Source organism: Bombus affinis, chromosome 13 (genome assembly GCF_024516045.1).
Source record: "Bombus affinis isolate iyBomAffi1 chromosome 13, iyBomAffi1.2, whole genome shotgun sequence".
Lineage (NCBI taxonomy): Eukaryota > Metazoa > Arthropoda > Insecta > Hymenoptera > Apidae > Bombus > Bombus affinis.
The window spans coordinates 11701338-11725101 of NC_066356.1; the positions used below are offsets into that span (position 1 = coordinate 11701338).

The 23764-nt window shown below is 47.8% G+C and overlaps 1 long non-coding RNA gene across 2 annotated transcripts; it reads right to left on the reverse strand.

The window, feature by feature from the left end:
- Positions 1-3902: 3902 nt before the first annotated feature.
- LOC126923210 (uncharacterized) lies at positions 3903-23764 on the reverse strand. 2 transcript variants are annotated; one of them, XR_007713078.1, is made up of 3 exons: positions 23484-23764; positions 8012-8189; positions 3903-6471 (listed from the first exon to the last, which is right to left on the reverse strand). It is a non-coding gene; the product is annotated as an uncharacterized LOC126923210 (long non-coding RNA). The 2 variants fall into 2 exon arrangements; XR_007713077.1 differs by lacking the exon at positions 3903-6471 and adding an exon at positions 6485-7820 and having other exon boundaries at positions 23484-23760.

Below are 23764 nucleotides of genomic sequence, written 5' to 3' on the forward strand. Positions count from 1 at the left end.
CATACGCTTGTTTCCCCCAAAAAATAGTCGCTAAAAGTCCTGGCAGTTGACGCGATTTTAAATAACAAAATAGCAACGATAAATAGATATGTTCACGAAATCAAACTGGTAGCTTGACAAAGAAACGAATCACATTGTCGAACGTCGTCGACAGTTTCAAGTAGTATCGTACCGCGCGTGGTCGGACGTGCGCGCTATTATTGGAAGACGTTCTTCCAGCCTCGCCGTCGGGAGTGACGTTTATCAGAGGCGAAAAAATACTCGATACGAGCCCGATGTACGGACAAAAAGTGACTCTGCTGTTCGATCGAGTTCCACGGCCGGTCTATTATCTCGCTCCCCGCCCCGGTAAATTGATTCCCATTATTAAAGGCAGCCTGAATTGGCCGCGAAAGTTTTTCAATTTCCCTGCCACTGTCTCCGGCCGTAAATTACATTGATAAATTACACAATGCCGTTAGTGGGAGGAAACAGAGCTCGAAGACACGTACTCCGGTGTCTAGACGCATTTGTGCACTTCGAACGAGACGAAAATTTCATTCGCGAACGAAGCGAGCATCGCCCCCGACTTCGAGATCGAAACGTTCATTTTAAAAGAAATACCGATCCAGGAAATTAACACAGCAATTTCTCCGCGAATACTATTAATTCCTTTGGTGTTAACATTTCGAAGAAACGTGCCTTCATTTTTATATGGCAATTATCTTCTTTTATCCGTAGGTACGCTTGATTGGTTTTCAATTACAATCGAAATTGGAGGGAAATACGATTAAGCCACTCATCGACACCTGAGGCGTTTGATAGTTGATCCATCGAATCTACGGGTAATTATTCGAGCTGGTGGTAGTGGTTAAAATGGAATGATCGCGTAATTTCGTGTTATGCGTGGCCGGTGATCGTACTCGATTATCCGCAGAGTACTCTTTCGCTCGTTGGGTAACGAACCAGATCAGAATGATTCGTTGACCAGCCTGCAGAGAGGCGTAGCGAAGGGGTTGTTGGTTTGAAACCTGGCTGAGATAGTCGGTGCTGCCACATCGTGGACGCTCCGATAATCGATGGTAGGCTATACCACTACAACCCCTTTTGCCTAGAAGACTTTACGCATCGCGGATATCTTCGATATAATATCCCAATAACCGATACACCGTCTTTGCCAGACACGAACCTCTTTCGGCAAAGAAGTTTTAGGAAATACAACGTTCATTCTGATATAAAGTTTTTCCTTATAAATTCAATATTTCCTCGATAGATCCAAGCGGATCTACTATTTCTTTTACGAAATTTCCAGAGAATATTTAGAATTCACCTCGCAAGTGACGTAATGGTTTTGAAATGGCACAGGTGTTTATCTAAGTGGATTATCTTTGATTTTGGAAAGTAGTACGAAGGAAAGAGGATAGACGGCAAATGTTTGACGATCGATAGATCGATCCGAGGGATTATCAGCAGCTCTCGATGCAACGCAATGTGGCAATCGAACTTCCCCATTAACCACAAATGACGTACTTAGGTGACGGTGATTTCCCATTGATTTGATCCTGCCGTCAATGTTCCGTTCCTTCGGACAATGATTCCAACCCCTTGGGAGTACGCGTAGGTTCGTGCCCCCTTCTTCGTTCACCCTATTGATTTTCCACTCGGAAGAGGCTTGCCGCTTGAGGCGGCAAACGTCCACGGCGAGCCGGTCGACCGATTGACCGACATTCGATTATGAATCAACGCGTCTCGATCGATCGCCTTGTAACAATGAGCAAAACACTCCCGACACGCCTACGTACGGCGCTCTTAAGGTACATCGACTTTACCACACGATTTGCGTCTTCAAGTTGTCACCTTCTTTTTATATATTCAACGTTTAACTTTGCTGCGTTCTTCCGATCATTTCAGCTTCTGCTCGTGTCTTCTTAGTTCCAACTAAGTTTCTTACGTTTCAGTAAGTGTTTCGAAAAGATCGTTGTCGATACGCACAGTCTCTTGTCCTCTTATTGTTTGATATTCTTTAAAACATTAAAAATCTCGTTGCTTGTTAAAGCAAAGTAATTGCATTTACAGAGAATTTAAAGGTACGAGAATATAGATAGATTGCATATAATATGTAAAAATAGACAAAAAATTCATAGTAAAATTCCTCGTCGTTAATTAGACTCTGTTTACTGTTCGAATTGGACGTCGCAGAAGATTCGCCACTCTGATCCGTTAGGCTTTCGCTGACTGCGACTTGGCTTTCGAAGGAAAGAACAGCCCCGGGCCTTTTCCTCCGAGATACGACGCGAGACGAAGTCAGAGGAGACGACGAACGCGACTTAAAGAGCCGACGAAGTCGTCGAGTTCGGATGAGACGATGAGACACGGCAAAAGAGGAACGACGACGAGACGAGATGAGAAACAGCAGCGTCGAAATGAGATATTGCAGGAGCGGTAAAGGTGCACAAAGCTGGCCCGCGAGCTGTCTTTTCCGTCTCCAATAACGACGTACAGCGTCTCTGATAACGATTCATCTTCTCCTTTATATTTCTTCATTATTAAAGTATCGAAATTAAACGTTATACCACGTAATTCTAGCCTATATTTGGTTCTCAGACAGTCCTTTGCCTTATTTAAACGACAGAATGTTATAAGAAATCGAATATCCTATCCCCTATTTTTTAACCGTTGTGTAGATTAATTATTGAGTACGTTATTATAGTTTGTTTAGCGTACACGATTTTCTAATCATCGTATAGAACAAGGGGGCTATACGTTACTTTATTCTCTGTTTAGAAAATAAAATGGTAAAAAAGTCGACACGCAGAATCGAATATTCTACCCTCCGTTCTTCCACCCTTATTTCCGTTTCCTTTAAGAAAGGAAAATTTTAATCCTCCGTAGACAAACCGTAGACAAACTACAGTACACGAGGAAATTTCATAGCAGATTCGCTTCGGAAAGAATTTTTATTTTTCGTCCTGCGATATGACAGAGATATCGATATATTCTGATAGAGATTAGATCGTTTTAGAACTTGTTCAAGATCTTTTAACAACTAGAACGCGAAGAAGATTGAGCTCGGACATAAACGATCTTATTTATCGAATTACCTACGAAATGCGAAGGAATATGTTCCTTGGCGGCACGAAGAATCGAATATTCAATCCCGTATTTACGAATCGTTGCCACGCCACGAGTAGGTATATTTTACAACAGGAAAAGAAACTGGAATAACCGTAGGGTCGAATTTATAATTCGTTCAAGCAGCGAGTAACTCGAGCGGAGATAATCCAGCGGAGGGGAGTTGCCAGCACACGCACACATGCGTTCTTTTCCACCTTTGAAAAACCAGTTTGTAACAGTGATACTAACGAGCACTGGTTCGTTCTTTAGAAAATTTTTCAGCTGGCTCGTGCGCATCTATCCTGTCGCGAGGCGAATTTTCCGGCGGTTAAGGCGAGGTTGAAGACAGCGAAGAGGGTGGAAAAGCGAAAGGAAAGGAAGGCGTAGGGTGATGGGGCGAGGACGAGGGTGCAGGATGTAAGACGAAGGAGGCGTGGCCTCGGCATTGATCCAGAACCCCCACTCTTGTGCTTAAAAGTACGGCCCTGGCTGCTCCACGCCGTGCTCACCCCCGTGTCGACCTCCTGTAAGAAACCGGCAAGAAATGAATATTCATGAGCCACCGGCTTCCTCGTCTCTACCTTCTTGATTCGACCCGGACCAACCCAGGGAAAAAACAGGATATTCCATAGGAAGATGTGGGACGTTTATTAAATTTTGTGACCAAACTTTATCATGCTCGAGTCTCTCGCGCTCTTCTGTATTTCTTATTTATCTGATACGCGTTATTCTCGTCGTATAATACAGGAATTTTACGTGAAATTAGCCTTCGACGCTTGGAAAACAAGGCTACCACTTGCCTGGGATTACACTATTTATTTATTTATTTTCTTCTTTCTCATACAATTACCAAGTCCTTTAGGGATTGCTTGATACATTAAATTAAGTAACAAATTATGAATTATGAATTGGATCTTTTTGTCAAATAGATTTATTTACATCGTCGATTAGTAATGTTTAGTAAATTATAAATTTATAAAACTTGAATTTTCAGTGGGTAATAAATATTGTATCGTCAAATTGATTACTGTGACGAAATAAATAAATAATTAATACCGATAGTGCGTAAGATTGCGCAGGACAGTGTGATTAATAAATATTTTTACTGCACAATGTTGCTTGCCGATAATTCATTGAATCTTACAGCCTCATCGAGCGAATTCTTACAGAGGGGAAAGTTAGATCTGATTAATAGTCGAACGTCGATCAGCGTGGAATTCAGGGGATCGGTTCCGCTGGAAATATCCAGTCTCGGATGCGTTTAGACTAATTATAGCAATCCTATTTCTATTTACTGTCGCAGGATATTGCTTTATCTAATTATCGACGAGAACCGTATGGGAGGGAAAGTGACGTTGTCAATGGATCGGCGGCAGGTTATAAAGTTCCGGTTCTCGTTCTTCGTTTCTCGGTTTAATTCCAAGTCTGACAAGTTTGCGCTTCGAGTATTCAAGTATTTGATAAAAGAATTCCTTTCATTTCGCTATCGCAAACTGCCGAGCCTGTTAACCAGGATTTAATGTTTCCTCATCAAAACTTTCCCTCGTTTCCCGACCTCTGAATCTCGCGTTAAAAAGCTCCTTTACTGCCTTTCGACGAAAGAGTGCTATATTTGCAAGTATTATTCTCACAAAATTCATGAAATGGTAAAATCCGACGTTCACCAAATTTCTTTCTTCGCCCTTAAAAGTTTTCACCTTCAAATTGCAGACTTTTGGTATTATATTCTACGAATCTTTGCACCACCTCGTTCGATACATTTTGGCACTTAAAAATTTCCTCTTTCATAAGTGCACATATACTCGCAGCGACTAACGAATCGATAAACGAAAACCTATCAACAGTCGATACATTAAATGCACAAAGTAATCGTATGCAAATGTATTCTCGTTTTCCGAAAGAAATATTCCTGAGAGGAAAATTATGAAACTTAGATAACGATCTAGGTGGATTTTTCCGGCGGGGCCGCGGATAAAGTCGAGCCTTCGGCATCTCCATTTCCAGATAGACCACGGTAGATGTTATTTTATCCAATTTCAGGGATGCTCGCGGCAGACGAAGAGGGAACGAGAGCGACCAAGGGGGGTAAACGGGTGGATGGTACGCCGGTGAATTGGTTGCCGGCTACGACGTTCCCAGAGTACACTGGGAGTTTGTTCTAACTTGCAGTCGGTGCCAGTTCTCCTCAAACAGGATAGATTATATTCCACGTCTCTCCATTTCGTTCCCGCCTAGCTCGCGAATCGCTCGCGCGCACCGATTGCTCGTGTTTGTTCAATCCAACTCCGCTTCGCCGCCGCCATTTCGCTGATTGTGAAAAATAACGCTGGCCCGTTGCGCTCGCGACGACTCGCAGACTTCGAGATTCCACCGCGAAAGGTGTCCCGAGAGGATAGACAGATCCTGGGAAATCGCAGCCTCGCGTGGATTTCGCTTTTAGCGCCGCTGCACAGCTTATTTTTCATCCGACAACTTTACACCGACGATAAATCTGACGTAAACGTTCGATTCGCCTATTTAAATTCGATTCGCCTCGAATCTATATGTTCCTCGAAAAATTGTTCATTAACAAGGACAAACGAGAAAGTTTCTTTAAAAAGATTGAATGCTTTGAACGAAGAAATTCGATTCGCCGAGTCCTAAAAAACAATTACTCTCCTATGAAAACAGTCAAGCATCTTCACCTTACGTCACTCGATATAACGTTAACTTCCAAATGGCCGGGAACGTCGATTTACGAAGCTGTTAACGTATCCGATAAAATAGGATCGTTAGTTTTATTACAGGCATTCGGAAACGAGGCATTTTCACGGCGAAACGTAATCTCCTCGCTCTCACCTTCTGCACGCGTCTTGATCGCGGTAACTTCAATCGGTCGTAACGAGCACGTTCCCCGCCTTTGGAATATTTTTGGAGGGTGACGAGGGAGAGCTAGAGGGAAAGGAGAGAGTCGCGTACACCGCGCCCTCCGCGATTTAATTCACTTTGATCGCGCGGACCGAGCCAACCGCGGTGTATAACAGAAACCCCGAATTCAGATCCGAAAGATAGGATTAACTAGGCTTCGTGGAATATATCGTCCGCGCTGCAGTCTGCCGGAAGCCTCCATGGCCCTTTAAACGACCGTTTCTTCGAACTTTTTTCATTCGCCTCTGTAATTTATCTCTCTTGCTCGTTCAGGCGTAAAGACGGATGCACGAAGAATATTCGAAATATTCCTCTGACAAATTATGTGCATCGATGGAAGGAAAGAAGGGTCGTAGATTATATACATATATCGAAGTGCAGCGTGAGGTTGGCGTCTGCCGGGCCTCTGCGAGGAAACACCATCGAAATAGAATTATCGAAGATCGACTCGCATCCTGTGGTCAAAGTAGTCTGCAACATCAAATTAAAATGTCAGCTCACAGGTTAATTATGGTCACTTTAAGACCCTTTGAACCCCACGACGCGTTAAAGGGTGGCTATACACAGTCCGGGCTGGTAGAGGTTTCTGTGAAGGAAGATATTAATATCGGCTCGGATGCAGTTTTCCATGGTGGTGCTGCCGTCTTTAAATTGAAGTGTATCCAGCGATGTCACGAACTCATAAACTGCATTCTCGCGATCCTTTAAAATATTTAGAGAACCTAGTCGAGGGAGGGTAGGAGGGGCGGCAGAGGGTGTGAGACGCAGGAGGTGTAGGTGGTGGAGGAGAGACTCATCCAAGTTGGCAACTTTCGGTCGTATTAGCTTTTGTATATATATTACCTCATTTGCGAGAGGAAAGCTTATACTTCTACCCCCTGTAGACACTATATAGATATATGTGCACTCGCCTACCACCTACCCTTACAATATACTCGTACACGTGCTCCGGTTACATTCTCGTCGCGACCAAGTCTCTTATCGTACCATGGCCAATCACCTGAAACTTTTTCAAAGTTGTTTGTCCCGAGCCGGCCTTAAGATTTGGAGAGAAAAAAAAAAGAAAAAAAAAAAGAAAAAAAGGAAGGAAAAAGAACGAAAAGAAGGTAAAAGAAACACGCTTTTCAAGGTATATTTCTTGCAACAGAGAATTCACGGGAGACGAATTACACGTACACGCATGGACGTTCCTTCGGAGAATCGAGAAGGGCAACTTTCGCCAACTTCGATCTCAAAGGACTCGAGGAGCGAACACGATTTCCATGCGACCGAGTTGAAGAAAAATCAGGCGACGGTTAGTAAATGACGCGAGAAAAGCAACGAAGGGTATCGGCGCATCCGGCAAGTATTGGCCGGCTGTCAGATGGTAGGTAGGTAGGTAGTAGGTAGAGGGTTGTTAGAAGGAAGGTACCTACGCGGAGGTTAGGTCGGAATATAGTTTAAGCTAGACGAATGGGCTGGTGGGTGGCTCTGGAGGCAGAAGAGTGAGCCGAGGCGGGTAGTTTTGCCTGGGTACCTCCACTCCACCTCGCCAACCACCCCCGCGCATCCCGTCGCCCCTCCCGAGCCGCCCCCCAGTTACTACTCCGCCACCTTCTCCACCTCCTCGACGACGCCATACCCTCGTTCATAATATCCTGCACGTCAGACTTTGAAAACTCCAACAATTTCCTCCTGCCGCCTGGTTGGAGAGCCGAAAGAGGAGGAGAGCCGGGGAGGAAGGGGACGGCCGGGGCTCAGGGGGGTGGTTCTACCCGCTACGTGGAGATGGTTCCGTGCTGCTGCTGCTGCTGATGCTGATGCTGGTGCTGGTGCTGGTGCTGGCTCGTCGTGGTGGTAGTGGCGGTAGTGGTGGCGAACCGACGGTGCGAGGGAGACGAGTTTCGAGTTTATATAAAGTTCGGGCCACATCAATAATTATAAGTAGAGAGCCGAGGCAAGATGGCGCACCCGACTGGCAAACCCCATCCCCCCACGTGCCAACCGAGTCATTATTCAAACCATCTCTTACTTCCTCTTGTTTCCTTCTCTGTATCGCCCTTCCCCGACCAGACCCTCCCGCGAACGATGATCGACGTGTCTCTGCCTGCCGTGATCGAGGATCGATCCCATCTCAGGTCACGTTTTAGGGAACGCACCGTCGCTTTTGTCGCATCGGATCCAGCCACGGGATAAAGGATACATGACACCTGAAACATGGTTCAATTAAGAGACAATGATATGTACATGTATCGCGGCTTTCTGTTTTTAATAAAATAGCGCCTTTCAGTACTACGCGGTAGGATGACTCTAATGGATTAACAAACGTCCCGTTGCCTGCTGAATGATCGTAAGATTAAAGATCTCTCTCGTCGCCAGATATCACGTTCTCGCTCGTACTCTATCTTAACCCTTCTCCCATCGGAATTAAGTTCCCTTTTCCTTCCGGAGACATTGTCTAAACTCCCGAAGTTTTGCCTTGTTGTCGGAGAACGTCAAGGTCACGGGCTCGTCTAGTCTACGCGATAGAAGGTCATAGCCGGCCGTTCTCGGTTTTTGCAATCGTTGGATGCTCGTCGAATAAATTATTTCCATTCGATCGTAGTGCCTCGCGGACAGATAAGCAGTTGAATAAAACAAACGATGACGAAAAGACGAACGATGCTTCTTCCAGAGCTCTTCAAAGATTTAGCGAATCCGGGAATTATTAAGGGAGCTAAAAACACGCGAGGGAAGGCGATAGGAGAACGCTCGGTTTCCTGCAAAGATGACGGTTGATTAATGTTGGGGGTAGTTTCTTACTCACCCCCAGCGGTTCGGGATACTCGGTTACAATGGCGGCCGCCACCTTAGATAACGCGCAGAATTAATATCGCGCGTGGAGCGAACTGACTATGGTTCCACCCTGTTCAATTTATAATTTTAAAGATCCCTCTCCTAAATACAGTCCGGTTAATAAACATCGAATGGAAATCCTTCGTACACCAGCAAACGTTAAATATTGTACCGACGAATAGAAACGCAACCGAATTCTTATGGACAGTAGAATGAATCGCGTTTAATCAGACGCGGTAAAACTTTTAAGAAATCTACTACCTATTGTATACGTGTAATGCTACCCTTCTTAGCGATTATAATAATTTCTTGTTGCAAACAAGAGTCTTTGAAAAAGTACTTAACGATCGGTAACGAGGGACGGAGGTCCCTGTGGCGAAAGAAGAGAAAATTTTTTAGCGGCTGACCGGTCTCGGCTCGAGTTGGCCGACACTTTCGACGCCAAAGGGCGTCCGGCTACAGCCAGCCACATAGATACACAGCGGACCACTGGTCGGGAGATCGGTTCGAATCTGTCCCTAACGTAGTTTCCAGTTGAAACGCAGATCTGGTGTTGCCCTAACTCGACTGGGGAAACTCAGAAATCTAATGCCAGGAGGACACACACAGGCCACGCCAGCCAGCCCGACGTTAACTTTTAATGCACGGGATTAGTGGCACGGGTGCACGCGGGGCCGCTGCCCAAACTTTGCGCTAATTTGTTCGTCTATTAATCTCGTACTTCCAACAACCGGCCGTGGACCGACTGTGAAAAGAACCAGCATGGTTCAAGATGGCAGAGCGTATTCTATTTTTCAACTCTTTTTAACACCGATTGTACGCAACCGAGTGTTCGGATACTCGTCCCTAGAATTATTTCATCGACGATTCTTTTATTTTCTATTTGCTACGGATCTCTGTTCTTTCGCCGTTTCGGTCATAAAATCGAGATTAAGCTCTCTCGAATATAATAAAGCGTGAAAGTTTTATACAGCGACGTGCAAAGATCTTTCACATTAGCTATTTCGAAATTTCAAAGAATCCCGATACTTCGAAGAATTGTAACCGATATCATAGCTAATACAAACAACTGCTCTTGCTAATACAATCAAATATAAACGATACAACTTTTTCGATCCGTTTACTCTATATTTTACTTTCAGGAAAAGAAGTAGAAAAACACTCGAGGCGAGTAAAGAGCGGGTGGACGCAAGGTACGAACGCAATCACGGTAAAATCAGAGATAATCGTTCGAGTGGGAGAGAAATCTGGGTCGAATGGCTCGTGTAGCCAGCGGACAGTGTAAAAAGAGAAGAAAATTGGGGTGCCGTTGGATGAAGGGTAGAGCGAAGAGTGGGAAAAAAAGGAGGAAAGGAGGAAAGGAGTGTGTGGCTCGCGTGTAACCAGGGCCGCAGTGGGACGGGTCAGAGGGAAAGAGGGTCCGCGCTCAATTTACCGGCCGCGGAAAAAAGGAACGCCAGGAAAAGACGGGAAACAGCTTAACGGGGTTAAAACCACCCCTTCGGGAGCTTCGAGGTAGGAGGTAAAAAAGCTAAGCGGCGTTTTATAGACCCAACAAGCAGCCCGCGTATACCGAGCCGGGTGCCAACCCCGTTTTTACACCCTCGTTGGAAATTAGAGGCTTTTTGTGCTAAATATACCCTCCCACTATACCACCTCCTCCTCTCCCTTCTCTCTTTCTCGTTTTCTCGTCCGGTACGGGTCCGCCACCAGTGAATCTCACATTAATTTGAACTCCACGCGAATCTGACCGTGCCACAAATTACCGGCCGACACTCTTTTTAATTGTCTCCTAGTGAAAGGCTGGCTTTATAGGCGATAACGAGGCTGAATCGTTTTTTTCTTTTTACTGGTTTTTCCATTATTGCCTTTATCTTCGCACAGTCGCTTTTTAACTGTGTTTCGTGAAGCTTGTCGTGAATTACCGGTTTCACGGTTTCACCTGATTCCGGAAATACGGCGAAGCTTTAAGACTCCGTGACAAATGAGAGGACGAACGGAGAGGGCATTTGAGAATCTCGTCCGTGGGTCTAAGTGAAAATAAAACGCTCGAGCTACCGGGTAAGAGGGTGTGAAACGAGGGTGGCATTTCTCTCACATAAATTAGCCTGTGGCGGTAAAATGCAAAACATTCGTTCAAACCGCAGTTCAACACGAACGAGATTGGTCACGTTCCGGCTTTGTCCGTCCGAATTCGCTGGAGGGTTGATCCATCCCTCCCTCCTGTCTCGTTTCGTGATTCTCGACACGATTCGCGCTCGTATGAATTTCACGATTTCACTTAACGCTTGCTTTCTTCATTCGACTAACTTTTTATCGAAACACGTTACTCTTACCATTTTTCAAGCAGGCAACAGTGCTACCTTCGGAAAGATAGTATGACCATGATAGTACGATAGTGTGAAAGATATTATAGTAACATAAGATAGTATGACCATCGATGGTCCATTAACCGTTAACCTTTCCCGCCAGAAATAATCATCGAGTCAATATCGTATCGAACAGTCAAAGTATTATGCAAGAACGAAAAGTTGCCGTACGTTCGATCCATCCGACGATATTCCAGCATCCACACGTTTCGACTATTCGAGATAGATAATGGCACTTGGAGAAGGTTACAACTTCCGGAGTGAAATCTCGAGCGGAGATCGGGCCATTATCGGGTGACATCCGGTCCAAGAAGCAGTAAACGTGGCAGTCAAAGGGGTCGGTCGGGCCTTAACGGAGTCATTTTTAGCCGGGGCTATCAGCGATTACAGAGGATGCAATACCCATGGGTTCCATCGAAGATGCAACTAGCTGAAAATTCATGGGTCGCACGAAGGAATCGAATATCGCCGGTGCATCGGAACCGATGTATCTCTGGCCCGTTATTCCCCCGGGGGTAAATCGGAACGACGAAGGTTGCTACTCGAAGGCGAAACGTTTCTCCAGGCGGCCGAATAGGTGGTACGGTTGTATATACAGAGGTGTGGGCCCAGATAGCGGCAGATTCCAGCAACGACTACGAGGTTATAGGTACGAGAAAGGTGTACCAGAAGAGGAGGACGAACCATCCAAGAGGACTAGATGCTAGAAGGGAGTCGGAGGAGAGCGAAGAGACTGGAGGAGAAGGAGGTAGGTTTGTAGGTAGTAGTTGAACTAGCTCTCTCTCTCTCTCTCTCTTTGCCAGTCTCTCCTCTCCTCGCTCCTCTGACGCTTCTGGCTTTCGAGGCAATATAACTCGAAAATGGTGGCTGGCTTGCGAGTGCCGTTATCATTTCTTAGCCCGGTATCAGCCCGCCCTCCCGGTTATTACTGCACCCCCGGGGCTACGCCATGGACTCTTAGATAAGCCACCCACCGCGAAGGTGTATTGTCTGTTTCACCTACCCTCGCCTTTCTATAGATTGTCCATCTCCTTTGCTCCGCCGCTTCTTGCACACCATTTCACTCCCAGCCTCTCTCGCTCTTTCCGTGCCTCTCTGTAGTACTTCTCTTCCTATCCTTGCCACTCTCCAGCCACTTCCGACACTCGGGAGATGTATAGAATTGTTTGAGAATCGCCTGAAGCGCCGCAAGATTACTTGGGAAAACGGATATGTCGTTCGCCCGCACCGGCCGATAGCTTCGAAAAGCGCGTCTATCGATTCTTCTGCCGGTCCGCCTACCGTCCTCGACGACCTGTTGGAGACAACAACCTTTTGCACGAACCTGACCGGTCTTCTTCGGATTGCCTGGATAATCGGACGGAAGAGGTTCGAGAGTTACGCCGGAACCTCCTATCGCGTGACCACCGACGATAATGCCGCTCGAACCGCGAGAAAGCTTTCTCGAAGAGAGAATTAATTTCTGGTCACTCTAGCGAAACACTGGGAACTCTCCCCCGATTTCGACCAGGCGACGAAAAATCCGACACTTTCTAAATTAAACTTAAATGCTTTTTCGAAGCAAGCCCGGACAAAGCCGAGAGTATCATTCGTTGAAGATTCTTGCACGAACAGAGGGCGATAGAAGTGCCGAAGAGGGCGTATAGAACGGTCCATGGAACGTGTCGCATGCTGGGTCACAGGTGGAAAGTCGAGGCGGAGGAAATAAATACGCGAAGGAGGCGGCAATCCGCGGGAACGTCGCCGCGAAGAAAGGATATTTCCATAGGTGTTCGAGGCCTGGAGCGCGAGACGGCTTCGAGAGTGCGAACGATTCCAAATGAGGTCGGGCCGACTGACTGATGACGTCATTACTGTCAGGCTTAATGAAAATTTCCGGAAAGTTACCGCTCGCCTCGACTGCTGACGCCATGTTACCTTCGCCGGGGCACAGGAGGCGGGGGCGTGTGGGCGAGAGGGAAGGGGTGCAGAAGGGGTGGCTGGCGCCCGCGAGCGAACGAGAAATTTTACGAGAATTTCCGAGACTAATTTCTCCGGCGCTTTGCGCTCGAGGCAGGCGGGCGTCGTTAATTTCTGACGTTAATTGCTAAACCTGAAGTTTCTAGAAATTTCCTGGGCGCCCCTAACCTCGCTCCCACCCAACCGGTCTATACTCAGCCCAACGTTCCGCCGTCTCTCTTTCGCCGCTACTTCTATCTGTGTACGTGTCCCGATCCTAGGTATCCTCTTTCTCCCGAGCGTGACTGCTTCGCCCGCTTTTCTGATATGAAGATTAAGCATCGTTTATTCAGGCCGGGTCAGCGGCGTACTTCTTCACGAGGCCTCCGAGACACGGTCGTCCGGCTGTCCCGGCCTTTCATTTTATCCTTCGTGAAAAATTGACTAACCTGGGCCCATCGCCCGTATACCACGATGCAAACGTTCTTCTTCGATTAGGAATAAAAGTCGCGCAGTCGAAAAACAAAAGGGCCTGTATCGAAGAACGAGTAGCTCTTTATCGGGAAATTACTCGAAGTTCGACGATAGTAAAGAGAACATACGAGTTTCATCGAGTTGGCGGTTTCTTTTTTAATTCCTTTTTAATTCCTCGACCAGAGACAAACGAGAGAAGGATGGGTTCGGGAAGGTTGGGTTCCTCCTTCGGTCACTCGAATTTGCAAACCGGAAAAAAAAGTTTGTCACAGGACGATATCGGGGAAACCGCAACAAGAGCCCTCGGTCACTCCTTCCAGCATCGGACGGGGTCATCGTAGGAAGACGACAGAAAGGGTTACGTCCCCTGTTTGGGATCGTGTGGCAGTACGAGGCGGTCGGAGGGGGCTGTGTGCGAGTGGGAGGAGAGGGGGTCAAATTCGTCGCGATAAAAGGGCGAAAGAGGAAGCGAGAAGGGAAGTTGTTCCTTGCGCCCTCGCCTAGTTGTTTAGTTTTCCGCCATCTTTGTTCGCGCTTAGACGAAACGGGGGTGCAGCGGGAGGAGAAGACGGGTGGGGCGGGGGGCGAGGGGGGGTGTGGGGGGAGCATAGCGACGGGAGGAGCAGAAGGGAAAGGAGCAGGTTAATAGCGGGCTCCGGCGGTTCTGCAGCCCCGTCGAGGCTTTCCGTCGTGGGAAAGAGAGAACGACAACGGGAAAACGAGAGAGAATGGTGGCTGAAAGCGGAGGGATGGCGGTAACGCGGCAGCGAAAGAGGGGCGTGCGTCGAAAGGAGAGAGCAGAAAGAGAGAGACGAGCAAGTCGGACGGAGAACCGCGTAGAAATAGCAAAAGACAGAGACGAGCCGGAGGGAGCGAAAGGCGAAGTGGGAAAGGGAGAGAGACTTTACTTACTTACACCCTCGCCGGGGCTCTCTGTCCGTGGCGAGACGAAACGATGCGAGGCTCGATGCGGAGGAAAAGGAACGAGGAGGTAGGTATTTCCCGTAGCGCGCGCGCAAAAGGCACCGTAACGATTTTCTGCTCCTTCGAAGGAATATGAAAGGCGATATTTGCGCGAACCCAGGACCAGAACGCGTTCGCCGCGGCCGGGGGCGAGAGAGGTGGCACGGCTCGGCAGACGAGGAGGGAGAAGATACCGTCGAGCTTGTTCCTTTCTTACTCTCCACCTCCTCCGTTTTCTCTCTTTCTCGCGCGCTAATGATGGAAAGCGAGGGAAGCTGGGTCGCTCCGGCAAATACCACTCGGGTGGGATTTAAGGGATGAAAAGGGGCAGGAAGCCTTCTTCGCTCCCTCCGGCAGAGAGCTCTTTGATGTCACTCGACCTGCCGCCTAATTTTCACTCCGGCTCGGCGACCTACTCGAAAGACGCGCGAAAAATTATTAATGCCTCCTTGAAGAGATTATTAATGCGAGAGAATTGAACGCGACGAAAGTTCGGAGGCGTTGCGTGGAAAATTTATTCGTCCCCGCGTCATTTTCTCACGTGCCATAGAAATTCCTTAATGAACGCAATTAGGTCCTTTCGATCCTTTCGTTCCTTTCGTTTCATCGATATAACCGATTACAGCAAACTGGTTTTTTTCTCGTATCTGGACAAATTGGAAATTGTTGTAGCCGTATGAACGATAAAACTAATGCCGATTATCGATAACGACGCCAACTGTTTCGTAGTACGAACAATAGTAAACACCTTCGTTTCTTGCGTAGGTTTTAACCTAACTCCGAACAACGCTACGTTTCAAGTAGAAGCGTTCCGTAATGGTCAGACGCCCTCCGAGTCCGACATAACTACGCGGTTTTGCGAACGCACGGAGAATTTTTGTCCGCATCGCACCAAGGGACGGACAACCGTCGTTGGAGTCGACGGAGGAAGCGAACGAGGTGGTAAGAAATTCCTGGTATCGTTCGTAACAAAAGCTTGGCGAGGATGGCATTCGGAAGAACAGGCGGGGAAGAAGGTTGTGGGCGCAGCAACGGGGGTCGAGGGTGGTTGCGGATGGTGGCGAAGAAGAGGTGTGCTCGGGTGGAAGCTCCCTCATTCCCGGCTGGAGACTTAGAGTTGGTAATTAAATACAAGGAACCTTGCTTCGCACGGAGTCAGCTCGTGCTCGCCGTCTCTCTTTCTCGCCCGTCCTCGCCTTCTTGCATCCCCTTTCGGTATGCCCGGAATACAGAGAGGGCTGTATTTAATTCGAGACTTCATTCGATTTACTTCGAGTCGCGGATTAGGCGCTGTCGAACTTGGAGCAAACGACCGACTGACGCCATCTCCGCGATTGCCGGGAAACGGCATCGCATCTGTCATGGAACGCCAATTTCTGATGGAGATCATCAAATTCTCAAAGTCTCCGTTCTACGCCCCCTGCTCTCTTGCTACTCGTTTCGAAATCACAGAGCGATTACACGCTCCTAGATTTTAAACTTTCGCCACGATTTCCGGTCCTTCGGTTTTCGACCGTTCGTGTTTCTTACCGGTGGTACGTTGCGCCTTGTTCCGACGTTTCGCGAACGTTTCGGCTCGCTTCACTCGGGGCAGACCTGAGAGTAACGTAACGAAGCGTAACGTACCGATAAAAACACGATGGAAAGTCAAAGAATCGGAAATATTAAGAGAACGTCCGTTCTTAGTGTTTTACGTGGAAAGCAAACGCTCGGCATTTTTGAAAATGACGTAAAAATAAAGATGCAGCGTCTAGAATAAAGAAACGATAATAGGAGACAGCTGGGAGAACCTCGCGGTAAAACCGGCAGTTGGGATCCAGAATGATAAATCGATCGCGCCGGAATGGGAACGTACGGTGGTCCAGGCGTTTCTTTTCATAAATCAATTTCTCGATCAACCGGCGAGACATATACGCGCATAGTCGTTCCATTATTGGCAATAACAGTGTTACGGCAGCCCATCCAGCCAGCCAGAGGCCTCTCTCTCCTCGTCTCTCGTTGCGCTCGCAACAGAGCTCTCTCTATCTCCTCGAAGCCGGCTCCGCGGCAGTCTCCTCGCTCTCTCGTGGCGAAACTCAATTCCCCAGGCTGTGTAGAACGGAGAGGGTGCGCACACTTTGCTTGCTCCCGCTACACAAGACGAAATTTCATTCCCGCCTGCGCCCATCCTGTGCCCGGTAATTGTGCACGTGAAGCAACCTGAAACCTGCATTTGCCCTGTAGGTTCGCAAAGGATCTCACCCCCTATCTTCATCCCCCGAGTCGGCCCGCTTGCCCTCAAGACGTTCCAAAGGTCTTCTCCGCATCGACGTTCCTCGTTCGCGAGCAAAAATTTCCTTCCTTTCCTCCTCTAGAAATTCTCTTTACGAAAGTTTCTACATCGGCAGATCGAGCATAATATTACATTCCGGGTATTAAGGCTGGCGGATCACTTTAGCGGACAACCTTCTAAAATTTCAAAATTTCGCCGGCAAACCACTCGATCGATGCTTATCTTACATAGTTTCATCGATTTTCGCTATTGTTTGGCAAGTGAGCCGTTCGCTCGTACACGATTGTCTGGCGAACGATCCACAAATTTAGGAATAACGATGCTCTAGCATGAGAAACTGATAGGTGTATCGAGGTTGCTTATTCGGGCAAACAACGAGCCTGCGTCGAGAAAGAACGTTCTCGTCAAAGGAGCGGAAACCCGTTTCGATGGAGGAAGAAGCGAAACGAGAGAGGGAAGCGTGCAAAGGCGGATGCCGCGCCCGGAAAGCTAAGGAAAGGAAAACAGCGGACGTAGCCAAACAGAGCCGCTAACGTCGTTGGAAACTTGAGCGGGACCGGCACAATAAGACGGCTCAATGAAAAGCGTCCTTTACTGCGGCTGCACCGTGAATGCTTATATGCCGTGTACTCCCGCGCGTTTATCTCTTTCCCTCCTTCTCCCGGATCCAGCTGTTTCGCTCGGATTCCCTCTTTCTCTCTTTCTCTCTCTCCTCGTGGCCCGTCGTTTCGTCGTCGCTATTTGCACGATATCTCGCTCGTTGGGCGCCGGCTCAGCCAATGAAAGCGCGCGGAGGCGAGCTTTTACGGCGTTCTTACGGTATGGCGGGGATCGCAGGGGGGTGGGGTTGGGGCCGCTGCCTCCGCAACGTTCTTATTGTTTCAGCCACCCCAAGCACCCCCTTCGCGGCAACCACCCTCCTGGTACCACTCCACGAGTTTACTCCCTCTTCTCAACGCCGCGGCACTGTGCTTAGAATTTTAATGGACCGGCTTAGAAATTGTTGGCGGAATTAGATTTTAGGACGAGATTAGGCGGGGCTGGCGCTCCGAAATTACTGCAAGGAGCAAGGAGAGAAAACGGAGCGGGTGGTAGCTTGGGGTGGGTGGTGCTCACCCCCCCGAAAGAGGCCTTTCCATGAATTTATGCCATTGTGGAAAGAGCACGCGGCCCTCCTCGTGAATCTCGGCTTGCTTCGTTGAATTTCTAAGGGGTACCGAATTTTACGATCGACCTTGCCTTCGGCTTCGCGCCCTTTCCCCTTTCGAGATCACCCGCTCGTGGCGCGCACGATTTTCTCTTCGCGTCTTCCTTCCGCCAGCCGTTGCTTACACTCGCGCATAAATTCTAATTAACCGAGAACGACCATCTTCCCTTATATGCACCGCCGGTCATAAGTATCCGGGCATCTACGCTTACGAGAAGACTCGTACAAATTCTACTTTATTCGATGGATGAAATTAGAAGATAACAACAGGTGAAAGCCATTCAACTTGTATACGAAACGTTGGTAGTTGCGATACTCATGGCCGACAATTTTCATACGTACGTCTCGACTCTGCTGCGTTCTTTCGCTCTTATCGTGCTCTGTCATCGACCAAATCGTATTTTTCTGTTATATCTTTCGATACGATTTTCTCAAAACATCGAACTCTTTCATCGAGACGAGTTTAAGACAGAAGTACAAAGATTCGAGGATCGTAGGCTCGATCAAAGAAGGATCTTCTACTCGGTTCCGTCTACGGATTTCTCGATAAGAAGATAAATCGTATCAGTCCTAAGTAGAGAAGAATTTTTTATTCGATCCATAATTGTTTCGTTTCGCCGAGAGATTCCGATCGAAAGGTTAAGTTGAGAAGGATGGACGAACGAAAGGAGATGGGGAGCGTGGCGATAATCGACTTTCCGGGCGATAATCAACGTCGTTGGTTTTCAGAGCGAAAGGAATCGCGCTCAGCGCTCGGGAAATCTCAGTCGTCTTTCGATACCCTCTCCTTTCGCGTTGCACGGGTAAAAGGGCAAGACACGAGCGAGATAGAGAGACGCAAATAGGGTGAGTCGGCCCCCGGTGGTGTTTGAGTTTGAAATTACGAAGCGAGAGAATTTATATGCCTGTGCCGGCTGTTCTTGCGTGGCACGGTAGAAGTTTCATTTATTTAAGGCAACTTGTACAAAAGCGAGGAGGAGGACCAACCCCTTGAGAAGAGGGTGAACGTCGGGATTTCACTGACTGTCGCAACCCCGCTGGCTTTCTTCCGCCACGTCTGAACTCGACTTACCATGGGAATTTGGGTGGTCGCGCGCCTTATGCTCGTGTCAACCGTGGGGTCAACTCGCGTTTCGACCCTCGAACCGAGAAAATTTAATCGTCGAGAGAGTGACTCGGACGCGAACACCTCTTTCGAACGGTCAATCGAAAAGTATCGGAGATTCGACCCTATGGATATCTTTGTCGAAATATCGACTCGATCGTGGCTGAGTTGGTGTGTTACGAAGGTGAAAGACGCAAAGGTGGATAAAAGAACGACAATCACAGGCGGTCGAACCTGCTCGCTCCCGAGGCAGTTGCGCGAAAAGCAACGATAACGTGCCCCGAAGTTCTCGAAGGTATCTGGTCCCGGGTTCGTGTACCCCGGCTCCTCTATTTCAACGGAATGCTCTCTCTCTCCCTCTCTCTCTCTCTCCTCCCCGTGCCCATCCTAGCCTGCAGCCCGTGTCCTCTGCCACGGCGGCTTTGTCTGCAACTTCAGAGCCGGGGTGTTTCGCGATTATAATTTAACGACGCCGGCAACGAAGCGAAGTTGGCCCCAGAAATCAATGCGCGGCACCGAGACAAAAGCCGGCGACGACAGAAAGTCGGAGCGAGAATGAGACAGGAGCAAAGAGGGAGAAAGAGTGAGACAGGCTAAGTGAAAGAGGATGAAGACAGAGCGCGGGAGTTGCGGACCGAGGAGGGCTGTTTTGAGAGAACATAAGGGAGGCGCGTCTCGAAAAGGAGCAGAGGATGCTTCGAATGTCTGGATCTAATGTGTGCGTTCGAAGCATCTTTTACGTACCAGGGCCAAGGGGGGAAAGGTCACGCGTCTCGTCCTTGTGGAAATCATGATTTCTACGATGAACAAGGGTTGTTTCTACCCACGCGACGAGATCGTTTGAAAATAATAACAGACAGCAATCGGACACTGAGATGGGTAGCGAAACTTATCTTAATAAGAAATTAACATTAATAGACCGTATATCTAACGTTATTTGGATTTCTTAGATGTTAAAGGGAGTAATAAAAATCTATCTATTTCATCTATGGCTTTCGATCGTAATTCGTTCTTTTAGTCGATCGAAAATTAACGAACGAACGGTAGCGGTAGAAGAGAGACGCTTTTTCTCGCCACTTAGCCAGATCGTTTGGAAGCGATAGAAATGTCTTTTGCGAAGTGGTAATTGTTTCTTAGTGGATTGAAATTTAAAGGATACAGAGAAATTGGAAGAAGTGGAGTATAGCGATGGTACTTAAGAAGAGACGGAGGAGACCCATGAGCGTTTATGGTATCGTTTCCTCGTTGCACCCTCTTTCGATCCAGCGCACGACAGGGACCACCCCCAATTCCTGAACGACGCAGGCACAGACGCCAGGCATTTGCGGCGGGTATTAAGAAATCTCTGCGGACGTTTGGCGGTCGGCCAACATTCCCAGCGAATTAAAATACCGTGCCGAACGTGCGGGGTGTCTGGCATTGCCGAGGTTTTCCTAGTTGCCGCAAAGTACCAAACGATCTGTCTTCCAAAAAACGAAACGAACTGTCTCTGTGTCAATAAAACGAACAATTGGCAACGAAATCTTCTTTTCCTTTGACGCGTTCGCCGCCTTTATGCCTCGAACGATGCGCGATGATAACGTTAAAACGATGAAATTGAAACAATTCGAAATCAAATATTTCACTGAACGATCGGCTCTACCACTTTCTACTACATCCTGGCGAACATTTTAATAAATATGTCTGAAATTTTGAAGTTTTTCGAGAAGCCTAGAACGGTGGAGAAGTGTTAGCTGCGTTTGCCAATGGATTTTTGCTGATCCGCGAAAGATTTGGCATTGAAATTATCCAAAGTTCTACAAGCTTTTCCAGTCTTACGCCAACCGTCGATTACAATTATCAAACTGAACACACCATAAGATGACAACCGTGCAGAGATTTGTTTCAGCTGCTAAATGTTATCGCTACTGTCGTACATACATTGTCCGTCCGCTCTCTTCGAAATTGTCCACTTTCGCGTTACCTCCAAATACGTAATAAACCTCAATCAAATCGCAATACGACATACAACGGAGCTTTCACTAATCCGAAACTTAATGGAACCCTTAATGGTTTCACCTCGGGAGCCATAATGATCGACTTGGCGTGAACGGTATTACCGATAACAGAGAATTATTCGACCGGGCGACAGAAATAGAAACGTCGTTGAACGAGTAGCGAATAGAGAGACTGTAGCGGCGTTAAGGAAACGGCAGAGGCGGTTTTCAAGGTACAACCGTGCACCTGAGAGTCACGGACTGAAGCGTTTGCAGTCGCGCGTACCCGCTGTACAAAGTCGTAGCTCGCGGCCCTTTCATTTGTAAACGAAATTACAGAATAAGGCTGGCTAGGAGAAGCTGGAGGGCTGAAGAAAGAGAGGAATAGAGAGCTGGCGTCAGCATCGAGCTGGCGACGGTTATGCGACGAAGCTGGCAGGGCGAGGGGGTCTGCTAGAAAAGCGGGGGGAGAGCGGACAGAAGGGGGTGGATTTTACTCCGGAGCAAACGGCTCAAAGGAAATTAAGGAGCATTCACTCTACGAGAAGCTCCTACGGAGAAATATCTTCTCTGTGAAGAGAGGCGCGACTAGAGAGAGAGAGGGAGAGAGTGCACAAGAGCTGGAAGCTACGAACTGGTTTGGAATACGAGAGAATCCGGTCTGAATCTTTCTCTGCAAAGGACAAGACTTCCCTTTCTGTCTTTGCCGAAGCAAAATCGGTAACGGAGGCGTACCCCTTTCGACAAATGCCGAATATCGTCGTGCCCTCGTCTCCAATAGAATCCTCCGACCCTCTTCAAGCTCACGGAACAGTCTTAAACAAAGAACAACGAGGAGCTTTTTATCGTCGTTGTTATCTTTGCCGTCGTCGTCGTCGTCGTCGTCGTCGTCGTCGTCGTCGTCGTCGTCGTCGTTGCTGCGACGCGTCCCAAATAATAACCAACAAATATCAACCGGTAGAAATATTTTGTCTGAGCTGCAGAATAGTGTTACTAATCGGAGGAATATCGAATCTGCTTCAATTTTAAAGCGACGTTCGTCCCTAGCAACAAGTATACACCCGAAGAATTAAAACGTGTTTGTCCCTGTTGCGATTTGCGTAGTTGCGTGTTTCTCGTTTCTCTTTGATCTTTACCGCACTGAACGGAAACAGGCAAGAAACAACAACCTTTGTCGCCGAAAACAGAAACGTCAAGGTACACCAAGGAGGATCGTTGGACGACAAATAGCGACAATTAGCGAAGAAAGAGGCATATGTAACACCAACAAGTTCTTCGCTGCAATCGAGTAAAGAAAAGAAATGACAGAACCTTCGCGAGTCGCCTTTCGTTCGTCGGAAGCAAGCCAAGGGTGAATAATTGGAAGGTACCGGGTGGTCCGGGGTGAGTCAAGGCGCAATTTGTCTCGAAAACCGAGTCATCCGTTTCAGAGATTTTCGCAAAGCGCAATTTCTACCGTAGGAAAAGCAATAAAGGCAGCATGGAAGGGTGAATTCCCGATGAAGCTTCGCAAGCAAGGCGGCATGCTTGAGAGCGCTCTAGAAGCACCATTGCCCTCATCCTGTTTTTCATCCCTTATTTTGCCAGAGGGGGTAGAAGAGGGTCGGTAAGACGGGGGTGGCAGTATGGCCGCTTTACTCCGGGACTCCGCCCTCGAGTGGCTTCCCTCGAAAGGGGAGAGAACTTGGAAAACCTGACTATCCTACAGGGTAGTACAAAGTACGTACTTACGGCGTAGCGCGAAACGAAATGGGAGCGAAGTAACCGCCCGGTGGGGGTGGAAACGTCGTTCCGTGCGTGGCATCTAGCGAGCGTTTACGCGCGACGTTTATTTTTATCGCGTCGCCAACTGCGACGTGCGCCACATTCACCCATCTTAACCGTTTAACGAACGCGAAATATGTTGCTCGCTCGAGAAGGAACTGCTGTCGATCCACTTGTGCACGAAATATTGGTAACTACGATAATAAAAAGAATTGAACTCGGAGAAATGACATTACAAGCTACTACTTTATCGATTCCCTGACATATCGCGTCGCCCTGTCGCTCTAATTTGGCCCGAAGCGATAGTTAATGACGATAAATAATAAACAAATAATACAGATATAAGAGAGAAGACGTTAGAATCGAAGGCTCTCTTTATTCGATAACGCTAGAAACCTAACCGGGAAGGGTCACGTCGAGAAATCGATAGATGTCAAAAATAATTTTTTTACAGTCGAATAGAGAGCCATGTTCCTGGCTTGGATGTAATATAAATCTAACCGAGAAAGGCTACGTCGATAGGTCGACAAACGTCAAGACAAAATAAGCAAAAATAGTGGAAACAATAGTCGGACTGATAAGAAAGTTGGCAATAAAATACCTTGATTGTTCCATTTTTCGGTTCGTCCTCGAAGCTCGAAGAGTCTGAGGAACGAGGCACCGTCGATCACGCGTCGAAATTGTAAACTGACCAAAGGACGGGGACGCATCCGGGAACTGGTCAGTTCTGGTGCCCCACTCTTCCTGTTTCCCCCTAAGTGACCGGCGAGGTCCCTGGATATGTGGGAAAGAAAACCAGTTTTCGTGCGGGATAGCGGGCCAAGAAAGATGGACAATCGACCGGAGGTCAATCCGACTCGGACACGAGAAGCGACGAAAGAA